Genomic DNA, 14,558 nt, shown 5'->3' on the forward strand with positions numbered 1-14,558 from the left:
GCCGTGACGCCTCATGCTCCACACCTGCCTTCGATTTGTGGCGGAAGTTTGCACCGGTTGTGCTGCTGCCGCCGCGAGCACGGTTGCGCAGCCACACCGGCCCGATTGCCGCGGCTTTTTTTTCCGCTCGCTGCACGGTTTGCGCACGTCCGAAAGACCGCAAACTTGCGCAGCCATCAGCGATGCCGCCGCCGGCCCCGGCGGTGGCGGCGGCGGCGGCAGCGGCGGCAGTGGCAGTGCCAGCTGAAGTGCTGCTGGTGCTGTTGAGGGTCAACATTGATGTGCTCACTTCCTGATGGGGGTCGTGGTGGGTGTCATATGACCCGAGGTCAATCGTCTGCATGGGCACTCTGTGCCTACATCTCCCATCATGCCTCTGAGGTGTCAGCGGCGATGACCGCCTCTGTGCCCTCTGCCCCATCCCAAGGAGCCAACCCACATCTGGCCGTAGCCATGGCAGCAGCCCACAAACAGCTCTGCCCTCTGCCAGCCTGGTACCCACACTAACAGGCAGCGTACAGCACTGCCATTATGCGGCCACGGTAGCTGCCCACCGCAAGGAGTCACCAGCCACTTTTCCGGTCCTCCGGTCCTGCGCAAACTGTCACTGGGGGAATAAAAAAAAACCCACTAGAACAGACGCACATCCCCCACCCATCCCCCACACACCCCAGCAGCACACTAGCCACTTTTCCGTTCCTCCGTTCCTGCGCAAACTGTTACTGGGGGAGTAAAAAAAAAAAGCTGCTCCGGCGCGCTGCCCCAGCTGGCGGACTGCGTGCAAATGGCGGACGCAGCTTGACCGAAGCCGCTGACCACTCCCCCTTAGCACGCCTTTTCCTGCCCAGTGCGGACCGCAGTGACCTCACATCCTCCCACACGTACTCCGAATTACCGCGGGACGGCAGGAAAAGGCGCACTAGAACTCACTTTTTTAAAGTCGGGAGAAAGAGGCTTCACCGCAGGATAATGGCGGATCCTCGTGAACGTCATCTGGAAGCCTCGACATGACTGCGGAAGGTAACGCGCGCTAGAGCCTCGTCTAGTAACGCCCACTGTCTTGCAGACATCAGTTGAAGTTTAGAGACAGCGGTTTATCTAAGAACACCTACTAAATTCAACGAGATTCTCTCCAGGTACTGTAAGTGTCCCTAGACTGCAGCCTATAAGGCCGTTGCTAGACGAGGAGTTAGCGCAGTGTGAGGCCCGGTCTCCCTGCTTTGCATCCAGATGACACACAGGGGATCCCGGGGTCAGGCCGGGCTAAGTCCTCCCTTGACCCGGGATAACTGGATGCGGTTATGGCCCGGCTTTTCCGCAGCCCTGGGCTGAGGCCAGGGCTGTAGAAGGTCTAACAGGGTCCGTGACTTTTCCCGGCTGCTCGCTTACTCGCAAGTAGCCAGGAGAAGCCATGCACTGGGCACAGCATTCCATAGGAGTGCTGTGCCCATCAGGCTGGGGGGAATCACGGGGGGGGGGAGATGGGGGCCGGGGGAAAGAGCGGACCCAGCAGGAGAGATAGGGGGGAAGAAGAACGGGGACAGGCATGGCGGACGGGGACAGGACATGGCAAGCGGGGATGGGGGACAGGCATGGCGAGTGGGGACGGGGGACAAGCATGGCGGACAGGGACAGGGCATGGTGGACGGGGGGAGGACGGGCCAGCGAGGACAGGCATGGCAGACGGAGGGGGAAGAAGAACGGGGACGGGGGACAGGCATGGTGGATAGGGACGGCATGGCGGACGGGGGGAAGAAGAACGGGGACAGGGCATGGCGGACGGGGGGAGGATGGGCGAGCGGGGACAGACATGGCGGATGGGGGAAGAAGAACGGGGATGGGGACAGGCATGGCATACGGGGACAGGCATGGCGGAAGGGGGAGAAGAATGGGGATGGGCATGGCGGACGGGGGGAGGTCGGGTGAGCGAGCAGGCAGGGGGGCATCAGACATCGTGGGAGAAATCAGGGGAAGCGGGGAACCCTTACCTTTTTCATTGGTGTGTTCCTGCGCACATGGCCCTTAAAGCTGAAAAAAACTGGCGCACGCGACGGGGCTTTCCCTTAACCCGTCGTGCGTTTACATCTACCTAGGGGTGACGGCGCGCGCTAGTTGCAGCGCGGCCTCGCCCCGACTCCCCACTGGATTATCAGCTAGGTCTAGCAAGGCCCTAAGTCTTCCTGAACTCAGCAGAACTGAACTTTGCAATGAAATTATTAGTACCATTGATTTCAGGAGACATAAATACAATCTGAGATCATTATAATGTAAGTGTTGCCTGCAGCTACTTACCAAAATCCTGGAAGAAAATGTCATGCTCAAGTTTTCTTTCCGTGCTTATATTCCTGAGCATCCTTTTATCCTAAGGCAGTTATGTCTCCTCCTCACTACACTATTGATCTTTCTATATAGTCTCTGGATGTGCTTCTCTAACTTAACAGCTGTTAACACCCACATCTAGGTTTAAGGCCATGGTGTACCTAGGGGAGCTGTTTTCACTCGTGATTCTGAACAATTATATGATCCTCCAACTCAGTTACTCAGTTGTGTTTCCCTTGATTAGATAACACAACACTCACTTTCCTCTCTACAGAAGGGTTTTAAAATAGATGAATAATGAACAAAACCTTCATTTGTAGATTGTGAAGGATTAGATTTATGGAACTGTAAAGTTGGAAGGGACTCTTATGACCTGCTTTCTTGACTTTGCTTTCATTACCTAAAAGAAAATTATTCGAAATTGATTTACTGCTGGTACCTATCATAGATTAAATAAAATATGTAGAAAAGGTAATTGTATATGTCGGAAATATGGGATGCGCTTGGCTGGTTATATACATATGTAGTAGATCTGTCCAAAAGTCCAAGATTTTTGGAAACAAGTTAAGAGGGAAGTTCTTAACATAACGGGATATACTTTATCATTTAACCCTAAAACAATGTTGTTAGAGCTTTTTCAATCTAAGCTCCAAAAATACATCAACTGATGATATCAAATTTGTTAGCAGCAAAGATGATTATAGCCAAGTCCTGGAAAAATAGAAAACCAATTCCATCTAAAGAATGGTTTATTAAAGTTTGGCAAATTGCACAATTATTGAAAATCAGTGAAGTAATCAAATTGAGAGATGGCTGACAACAGATCCCCAAATTTTCGGAGGAATGGAAACTTTTTATTGAATACCGAGGAAATAATCGTGATATAGAAATTAACATATATTCTTGTTTTCCTTTTTTTATAAATCTTTAGCTTTGGAAGATATGTGAAACTTGATCTTACACGCTATCTGATCTTTGGGTTTTTATATATATTTAACTCATTCTTGGATTTTTGTGTGTGTGTTTTTATGATAATTTAATCTATTTGATACTGCCATGCCTTCCTCGGATTCTTCCAAGGATGAAGAGGAATAGCAGGTAGCAAATCCGTGTGAAGGGGCCAGCACAGAAACCACTCCAAAGCCCTCACCACCGGATAATGATCAATAGGGATGTGCTCCACTTCTAATCGGACTGGAGAAGCAGGAGCGGAGCGGGGGGCTTCGCCTGCCCTTAAGGCGGAGGCGAAGAGGATTGGGGGGCCGGCGGAGCATGGCGGAGAGGATCGAGGTGAAGGCAGATCCTTCGCCTCGATCCGGAGCTCCGCCGGAAAGGTAAGTGGGGTTTATCGGGCCCTGCCGCTGTCGCTGTCGCCCATGCAGCGACAGCGGCAGGGCCCGGTAACCCCCCCGCCCTCCTCTCCCTTACCTGCCTCCGTCCGCGGTCCGTCAGCATCTTCAATTGACCCCGCGGTTCCACCAGGAAGTCTGGGCCGGCGACGGACCATGGACGGAGGCAAGTAACCTTGGTCCCTTACCGGGCTCTGCCACCGTCGCCGCATGGGCGGCGATGGCGGCAGGGCCTGGTAAACCCCCCCTGCCCTCCTCTCCCTTACCTGCCTCCATCCGCGGTCCGTCAGCGTCTTCAATTGACCCCGCGGTTCCACCAGGAAGTCTGGGCCGGCGACGGACCATGGACGGAGGCAAGTAACCTTGGTCCCTTACTGGGCTCTGCCACCGTCGCCGCATGGGCGGCGATGGCGGCAGGGCCCGGTAAACCCCCCCTGCCCTCCTCTCCCTTACCTGCCTCCATCCGCGGTCCGTCAGCGTCTTCAATTGAGCCCATGGTTCCAGCAGGAAGTCTGGGCCGCTTGCGGCCCAGACTTCCTGGTGGAACCGTGGGCTCAATTGAAGACGGCGATGGACCACGGACAGAGGCAGGTAAGGTCCCCCTCTCCCTTGGTCCCTTACCGGGCTCTGCCGCCGTCGCTGCATGGGCGGCGATGGCAGCAGGGCCCGGTAACCCCCCCTATGGGGGGGAACGGAGCTCCGATCCGGATCCGGAGCTCAGAGCGGAGTGGGCACAGGCGGAGTGGGGGCGGGGCGGAGCGGCCCGATCCAAAAATGGTGGATCTGAAAGTGAAGCGGAGTGGGGGGTCCGTGCACACCCCTAATGATCAATGCCCTGCTGCAACCCCTTTGTCAGATTCAGAGAACCAAGTTCCACTCACCCCTGCAGAGTGAAGAAGGGTTAATGTAAAAGAGCAATGGAGGCGAGTGTCGGTCCATTGAAGACAAAAAGGCTTCTAGGAGGTGGGGGGCTACCAGCATCTGCTCCAGGACACTGAAGCTGAAAGCAGCTGAAATTCACAGCAATTCACCTATTTACAACTTCAAGGGTAACAGAGTTGGGGGGGAATCCTCAATCCTTTTGCAACTGAGTAAGGGATCCCTGGAGATAATTTAGACTGAGCCCAACCACATAACACTATTACGCCTTCTGAAGAGGTCTGGACCAAAGACTACTAAAGACAAGCAAAGTAGCAGACCATAATAACAGTTCTCATGTGGCCATTTGCTTTATGAGGCAGGTACTCCTACGGGCTACCGAATGGAGGGACTAACAGACCATAAAGTTGCCAGGCTGGGTCTGCAAGAAACCTGGCCTCACCACTCCTGGCAGGTCCATGATCTACAGCACCTGCTCTCAGATGAACTTGATGGAATCCCACCCTCCACCCCGGGTTTAATTTATTGGCCTCACCTAGCTGGGTCTTGCAAGAAACTATAGGGACAGAGCAGGCATTCATAGCACACATACTGTAGAGTGCTGAGACTGGCAAATCTAAAAACAAGTACGTTGCTTTTCAAGAACCAAGGAAATTCAATGGGTCTTACTTTGAGTAAATATCTAGGGATGGAAATGTGCCTGTGCCATGCCAAGTTGGAAACAGATCATGTCATGCCTTCATTTTCAGGATTTTATTTAAGCTTGACTTTTTAAAAAATCCTAAAAAGCAAGGCATGAACTGATATGCTTCCAACGTGGCATGCCTCAAACCCTACTTAAGAGCTACCATGCTGCCAAGTTTCATCTCTTTATCTTTAATTTCAGTTTTTTTAACTTGTACTGCTCAAGGTCCTAGACCCCAAAGAGGAGATTTGTGTTTGAATTTTTAAAAAATCCTAAAAATGAAGACATGGGCTATAGCTAGACCTAGGTTTATCCCAAGATTGTCCTGGGGTCAAACCTGTTCATTTAAGTGCCACACAGGGCATCCAGCGCTCAAGTAGGGACAAACCCAGGATGATCCTGGGATAAACCTTAGGTCTAGCTACGGCCATGGATGTATCTGCTTCAAACTTGGCATGGCTAAATCCCTACTTAAGAGCTACCATGGCATCAAGTTTCATATCTTTATCTTTAAAATGAGGGAGATAAAAGCATTTTGGTTATTTTATTAATTTGAAAAGTGAGTTTAACACATAACACTCACTTTGATTTTATATTGGATGTCAACTTCGTGAAACATCGTGGCTGACGCTGGCTTGGTTGTCAACTGTATAATATCTGGTCATCCATTACACAAAGCCATGAAATGCATTAAACAAAAAACCTACGGTTTACAAAACAAAGATCTACAGTTTTCAACCAAGCACCAAAAAGCAGGGAGTTTGGGAGTTAAGGCTCACAAGCCTTAACCCCACGTCCTCCCTAAGGAGGCAGAAAGTGCAAGTGAAATTCTCATTCTCCCAAAGTAGATAAACCATGAGGACAGAATGGAGAATATGCCCAAAGCACTGCGATTGAAGAATGATGGGAGTTGTAGCCCAACAACTTTGGAGGGGACCAGATTGAGGAAGGGCTGCTCTAAACAAAAAAAGAGAAGTAGGTGGCCCTAAGTTGTTCATCATCAGTTTTCCACAACCCCACAGTCACCTTTGCATATCATAGAATCATAGAATCATAGAATAGCAGAGTTGGAAGGGGCCTACAAGGCCATTAAGTCCAACCCCCTGCTCAATGCAGGAATCCACCCTAAAGCATCCCTGACAGATGCTGGTTGTCCAGCTGCCTCTTAAAGGCCTCTAGTGTGGGAGAGCCCACAACCCCACCAGGCAACTGATTCTATTGTCGTACTGCTCTAACAGTCAGGAAGTTTTTTCTGATGTCCAGCTGGAATCTGGCTTCCTTTAACTTGAGCCTGTTATTCCGTATCCTGCACTCTGGGAGGATCAAGAAGAGATCCTGGCCCTCCTCTGTGTGACAACCTTTGAAGTCTTTGAAGAGTGGTATCATGTCTCCCCTCAATCGAATCCAACCTCCTGCTCAATGCAGGGATGCTTTAGGGTGGATTCCTGCATTATTCCTCATTCATTAAAAGCCATCAAGGCAGACCTAAACCATTTAAAACAATACACACTTTAACAATAATTTTTTTTAAAAAAAATAAGAGCATTAAAACAGATATAGTAAAGTCTTAAAACAATTACATAATTTCAAAAGCTAAATTAAAAAGATGTGTCTTACACCCTAACACCTAAGAGAGTGAAGATCAATCACAGTTCTTACAGTTCATTTCACAGTTTTGGAGCAATACAAGAGAAAGACTGTGCCTAGTGGAGGCTGGCGGCTCCAATTTTGGTGGAGCCATGATTCCTTTCCTGGTTTGGTTCAGCACCCTGGATAGCTCCTTTAGAGTTCTGGATGGTTCTTACTAAAACCCAGAACAGATCCACAGCCCCACCAAAGTCAGAGCCAACAGCATCCATTGCATCTGCCCATCAAGCAGGCCTTGGCAGATAAAGACATCCTCAACAGGGCCTCTCCCGCCTCAAGGAAGGCAGATATGGATCTTTATGTCTGAACATATGGTAACACCCTTGTTCCAGAAATATGAATAGTCCTTGATTAGGAACTAATAATAATCAGGGCCATGCTACGAAGCTTCCAGGAGGTAAGTTATAAAATTCATTAAGCATGTCAAGGCTGGCCATGCTCAGGAAGAAATGAAACAGTTAAAATGGAACCAGTGGCAAGAAAACACGTTGCAGTAGTAAAGTATATAAGTGAATTAGAAATGGTCATGACATTGTCTGTCTGCAGAAGCAAGAAACATTGTTTTTATCAATAGCTGGAGTATCTTTGATCTGGCATCTTAGAGGACTGTGAGTATTACAGGGTGACTATACTGGCCAAGGTTAATAGTGAATCAGCTGCTTTGATTACTACCATTATAACTTGGGTAGTCTGTTGTGGGGAAAACCAGCCCTTCTTGGTCCCAATGGATCCCTGCAACAGGCCTCTGTCATCTGGCATATTCTCAGGAACTTTGCCAGATCATCATCATCATCATCATTTGTTAGTCATGAGTTGCATAAACTTACAGGTGTAAATATTTGCAGAAATCACAATTTGCACAAAATCTTCCTGTCCGCCCTCAGCTTGGCACCTTCCGGTGGCGGGATGTGTGGGAATTTGCTATATTAGAATAGGGATGGTGAGCACACTGGCACCTTTGGGTGATTGGCATATCTGGAGGGCCTGCTCCAAAGGGGCTGAGTGGCTCCCGTGTCAGGATATAATAAATAAATAAAATATGGTGTGCCTTTGGAGATCCCTCCTGCCTCACCTACTCTGAGTTGTGAGGCACCGTGCAGGGGTGACGCGGGGCAGTCTCCTAACACTTTCAAAGGCCATAGCTGAACCTAAGGTTTATCCTGGGATCATCCAGGGTTCGCCCCTGCCTGAGCACTGGATCCCCTGTGTGTCACCTAGATGAACAGGTTTGACCCCTGGATGATCCAGGGATAAACTTTAGGTCTAGCTATGGCCAAAGTGTCACATAAGAAAGGGGCCAGGTTTTGGTGAACAGTTGGCGGAAATGGCAAAACTTATGTCAATAATTAGAGAAAAGTCAACATCTAGGTTTATAATCGAATGGAAACCTCTTATAGTCTTTTTGCGGGAACTAGAAAAAATGATTTGTTTATCGGTGGATTCAACAAATAAGAAGAAAACTTTAAGATAATAGAAAGAGGGGAACTTTTTTTTTTAATTATAGAGTAAGAGAAAATATTGTTACATATCTTTGCTGTGGAGATAACCGCAAGTCCATTTTAATTTTGTATGTTGTTGTTATTGTTGTTCTTGAGGCGTTTGCTTATTTGTTTGTTTGTGTTTTGAAACAATAAAATATTTAAACTGAAAAAGAAAGAAAAGAAAGGGGCCAGGTGTACCCGACTCCTAGCTTTGGAGAGTGGCTCAATCATAAAGCCATGCAAGTTGCGTCAGGTAAGGGCTGATTGATTCCCTCACTTTCACATGCAGTGAATTTCCATTAATGTTTAAATAAAGAGGCCCTAGTTTATCCCAAGCTCTCAGTTCTGTGTCTTTATTCTATGCTTCCTTCTCCACTCACAAAGACAAGACACATTTATAAGAGTTTAAATGTTGATGAGGCATTGTTTGATAGGATTGTGTGTCTGCCCCCAACCCCATAGATTCACATGGTGTTTACATGTTAATAACATTTCTCCATTTGTACAACATTTTGTCATCTTACGTGAAGGAGAAGTTGTAGTATGTGCTGTGTCCCAGAAGAAGTATAAGGTATTAGCAGATTTTGCAAAGAGTGCAATTTTTCACCCCATTTTCCATTGTGGGATTCGTGGTTTAGACTTTGTGGTATGATGTTGTGGTAAAGTTTAGCATGGCTGTGACCATGATGCAGTACTGCAACTGCATAAAAAGACCCTTTTACATGTGAGGAGTATTCAGAAAGAGGAAATCTGTCCATCTGCAGTCTGAACTGCAGAATTTGATTTCTTCATCAGACGGGAGGGAAATCACGGTTCCCTATCATCTCTTCTCTGCACCTGCTTCTGTCATACAATAATTCCTCTTTCTCAGCTGAGAAGAGAAAGTAAAGAACAACCACGTGGTCGTTCAGTGGGCGTTTTTATCGTGCTGCTTCTCCTGCACACAGCAAGAGATCGTGGCAAGTTCTGCTTTTAAAAATAAATTGGACTTACTGGTGACTTTTTTTTTGTCATGGAAAGAAAGCAGGAGATGCATGGGAGATGGATGGTGTTGTGAATTGGAGCCACAAAAATCCATGAGTGTCCAGTAACGAGCGTTTTCTAAAACACTCGTCTGATGAGCCCCACAAAGAAGGCTGCACTGTCTGTAGAATTAAGGCAAAGACAGGGATTGGAAATGAAGTTAGACAGGAAGAGGCACAACAATCCCTCCTTAGCAGCTCAAGAGTTTTTAGGCTGGGATCTAAAGACTGAGATGAAATCCCATTGAACTCAGTGTGACATGTTTCTAAGTAGATGTGAATAGGATTTGAGTCAAGTATGTAAACTATGGGTGGAACCAGAAAGGAACTACTACAGCTCAAGCAGGGGCTCATCTACACCAAGCAGGATATTCCACTATGAAAGTGGTATATAAAAAGCAGGAACCACACCAAGTAGGATATAGCAGTATGGAAGTGGTATATAGTATGTGTCAATGGGGCCCAACAGTGGTCAGTGCACTTCAATACTGCTATAAAGCACTGGTGTGGCTCCTGCCTTTTATATACCGCTTTCATACCAATTTCATAATGGAATGTCCTGCTTGGTGTAGATGAGCCCCAGGTGTGGCCAAAAGAGGCTGCCGTAGCCTTTTACTTAGAATCATAGAATCATAGAATAGCAGGAAGTTGGAAGGGGCCTACAAGGCCATCGAGTCCAACCCCCTGCTCAATGCAGGAATCCACCCTAAAGTAGGGTGACCATATTTTGGAAACCAAAAAGGAGGACAAAATGGCCGCCCTCAGGAGGCGTGGCCACCCCAACATGCCCACCCCCAAGGCGGAGCCAACTCAACATGTCCGGCCCCCAAGGGGGTGTGGCCTCGGTCACATTTATTTATTTATTACATTTTTATATGCATTATTATTATCATGTGCATTAATTAGTTCAATGCTCTCCCACAGACACCCACCCACCTGCCATTCCTCTCCTTTTAAAAATTAATTAGATTAGTGCAATGCTCTCCCAGACACCCACCCACCTGCCCTTCCCCTCCTTTTAAAAATTAATTAGATTAGTGCAATGCTCTCCCACAGACCCACACCCACCTGCCCTTCCCCTCCTTAAAAAAATTAATTAGATTAGTGCAATGCTCTCCCCCAGACCCACACCCACCTGCCCTTCCCCTCCTTTTATAAAATTAATTAGATTAGTGCAATGCTCTCCCACAGACCCACACCCACCTGCCCTTCCCCTCCTTTAAAAAATTAATTAGATTAGTGCAATGTTCTCCCACAGACCCACACCCACCTGCCCTTCCTCTCCTTTAAAAAATTAATTAGATTAGTGCAATGCTCTCCCACAGACCCACACCCACACCCACCTGCCCTTCCTCTCCTTTAAAAAAATAATTAGATTAGTGCAGTGCTCTCCCACAGACCCACACCCACCTGCCCTTCCCCTCCTTTTAAAAATTAATTAGATTAGTGCAATGTTCTCCCACAGACCCACACCCACCTGCCCTTTCCCTCCTTTAAAAAATTAATTAGTTTAGTGCAATGTTCTCCCACAGACCCACACCCACCTGCCCTTCCTCTCCTTTAAAAAATAATTAGATTAGTGCAATGCTCTCCCACAGACCCAGACCCACACCCACCTGCCCTTCCTCTCCTTTAAAAAATTAATTAGATTAGTGCAATGCTCTCCCACAGACCCACACCCACCTGCCCTTCCTCTCCTTTAAAAAAATAATTAGATTAGTGCAATGTTCTCCCACAGACCCACACCCACCTGCCCTTCCTCTCCTTTAAAAAATTAATTAGATTAGTGCAATGCTCTCCCACAGACCCACACCCACCTGCCCTTCCCCTCCTTTAAAAAATTAATTAGTTTAGTGCAATGTTCTCCCACAGACCCACACCCACCTGCCCTTCCTCTCCTTTAAAAAAATAATTAGATTAGTGCAATGCTCTCCCACAGACGCACACCCACACCCACCTGCCCTTCCTCTCCTTTAAAAAAATAATTAGATTAGTGCAGTGCTCTCCCACAGACCCACACCCACCTGCCCTTCCTCTCCTTTAAAAAAATAATTAGATTAGTGCAATGTTCTCCCACAGACCCACACCCATCTGCCCTTTCCCTCCTTTAAAAAATTAATTAGTTTAGTGCAATGTTCTCCCACAGACCCACACCCACCTGCCCTTCCTCTCCTTTAAAAATTAATTAGTTTAGTGCAATGCTCTCCCCCAGACCCACACCCACCTGCCCTTCCTCTCCTTTAAAAAATTAATTAGATTAGTGCAATGCTCTCCCACAGACCCACACCCACCTGCCCTTCCTCTCCTTTAAAAAATTAATTAGATTAGTGCAATGCTCTCCCACAGACCCACACCCACCTGCCCTTCCTCTCCTTTAAAAAAATAATTAGATTAGTGCAATGTTCTCCCACAGACCCACACCCAGCTGCCCTTCCTCTCCTTTTAAAATGCTCTCCCAGACACCCACTCACCTGCCCTTCCCCGGCGTCTCCATGGAGGAGACGCTTCAATCGACTGAAGGCCCCAGCGCCGCGTGTTTCCCAAACGCGGATACACCCGGCTTTAAGACCCGCCCACCTCAGGTCTCTCCGATGACGTCATCGGAGAGACCCGAGGTGGGCGGGTCTTAAAGCCGCGTGTTTCCGCGTTTGGGAAAAACGTGGCGCTGGGGGCCTTCTATCGATTGGAGTGTCCCCTCCATGGAGACGCCGGCGTCTCTATGGAGGGGACGCTCCAATCGATAGAAGGCCCCAGCGCCGCGTGTTTCCCAAACGCGGAAACACGCGGTTTTAAGACCCGCCCCCCTGTTCCATCCGGGTCTCTCCGATGACGTCGACGTCATCGGAGAGACCCGGATGGAACAGGGGGGCGGGTCTTAAAGCCGCGTGTTTCCGCGTTTGGGAAACACGCGGCGCTGGGGCCTTCTATCGATTGGAGCTCCAATCGATAGAAGGCCCCAGCGCCGCGTGTTTCCCAAACGCGGAAACACCCGGCTTTAAGACCCGCCCACCTCGGGTCTCTCCAGGTGGGCGGGTCTTAAAGCCGGGTGTTTCCGCGTTTGGGAAACACGCGGCACTGGGGCCTTCTATCGATTGGAGTGTCTCCTCCATGGAGACGCCGGCGTCTCTATGGAGGGGACGCTCCAATCGATAGAAGGCCCCAGCGCCGCGTGTTAAGGCTCCCCCGGCTTCTGTTGGGGCCTCTCCTTGGTCGCCATGGTGACGACAACCAAGGAGAGGCCCCGATAGAAACTGGGGGAGCCTTTTTTCCCGGGCAAAAGGGGGGGGGAGGTCATTTCCGGCCGGACGGTGTCCCCCCCCCCAATTTCCTGTCATGTCCGGCCAAATCCGGACGATTGGTCACCGTACCCTAAAGCATCCCTGACAGATGGTTGTCCAGCTGCCTCTTGAAAGATTCTAGTGTGGGAGAGCCCACAACCTCCCTAGGCTACTGATTCCATTGTCGTACTGCCCTAACAGTCAGGAAGTTTTTCCTGATGTCCAGCTGGAATCTGGCTTCCTTTAACTTGAGCCTGTTATTCCGTGTCCTGCACTCTGGGAGGATCAATAAGAGATCCTGGCCCTCCTCTGTGTGACAACCTTTTAAGTATTTGAAATACTTAATACTTGTGACAGGTCTAATCATTCCCTCCCCCAACACACACATTCATAGAATCATAGAATCATAGAATAGCAGAGTTGGAAGGGGCCTACAAGGCAATCGAGTCCAACCCCTCGCTCAATGCAAGAATCCACCCTAAAGCATCCCTGACAGATGGCTATCCAGCTGCCTCTAGTGTGGGAGAGTGAACAACCTCCCTAGGTAACATTCTTCCACTGAATTTTCCCACCAGTAATAAATAAGAGCTGATGACTTTTTTTTACCTCCTCTCTTTCAGTTGTTCCAAAATACAACTTCTACCATGAAGATCATGTCCATTCTTTTTATAGTTCTTTTCTTGTCACCTCTGGTTGATTCAGGTAAGCATGATGGACAGTGGAATAGAACATTTTTAAGATTAGGTGGTGTATGATGGCTGAACTGGACTGGACAAAAAGAGGTTGCTAGCAAATTTCTTCTCATTTGGAAACTGAATATGTTGTTCCTCAACATTGTATCTTAAATCTTCCTAGACTAGAGATGTGAAGGCCTGTTGTGCGGTGGAGGTGGGGGTGGGAATGGATAATTCAGGGGGGAAATCTAGTTTTTTTCCCAGCCTCCCACCAAAGACTGCTGTTGCTTCTGAAAAAAAATAGAAAAACTTAGCAGTTTTGAAATATGAAATATTTTATTTTAGAATTTAAGAAAAGGTATTTATATATTGTTACTCAGCCTTTATTCCCCCCTCAAATGTTTTCAAAAAACTATGTAAAATGAACACTTTTAAAGAAAGACTAGCTGATATACCTAGCATTGCTCACCGCCCCCTCCTAAAATATACGTCTGCGAGATAATCAAATTAGTAAGTTGGTGCCAGGCCTGTGATTTAACTTTTAAATGAATTAAATTTCCCAAGTCATGCTGGGAATTGTAGGCATAAGCCTGGGTCCCTGAATAACATGGTGATCTTTGAACACCATCTGAGGTGTGGTGGGAGACAACTGGAGAATGGGTTGTCTTTTTCCTACTTATGGATTTCTTTTTTCCAGGCAGGCTAGCCTAGTGACTGCACTAATGGCTTTCCAGTGCCAAGTGATTTATTTTATTTTATTTTATTTTCCAAGGCCATTTAACTTGATGAATTTTTTTATGATGCATTTTCTTCTGTTATAAATAAACCACAATATTCCAAGACAGATGTAGGAATTACTGAATAAAGTTTATGATTATAAATCTATAACCTGATTTTTGGCTCGTTCAAATGGGGAAAGTGTGCATTACTGCATACACTTTTCTCCCATTGGCTAAAGGATGAAAATATGTATTTTGAGGGAAATGTGCATGTCATAAAAAGCAAAAAGAAAGAAAAATTGAATACAATTGCAAATTCAGCCAATTGTGAACTTTTTCGGTGAGGGAATGCACTCGTGCTCACATTCATATTCACAAACGGGCCATAGTTGTATGAAGTGTGAACAGAAAGGAAAGGATCATGCATCCCAATCTAAAACTTGTAGTGGAGAAACAACAGACAAACGGTTGGAAGTGGAGGAAGGAGTAACCAGAAAAGCGGCAT

The sequence above is a fragment of the Elgaria multicarinata genome, chromosome 4 (assembly GCF_023053635.1).
Source record: "Elgaria multicarinata webbii isolate HBS135686 ecotype San Diego chromosome 4, rElgMul1.1.pri, whole genome shotgun sequence".
Lineage (NCBI taxonomy): Eukaryota > Metazoa > Chordata > Lepidosauria > Squamata > Anguidae > Elgaria > Elgaria multicarinata.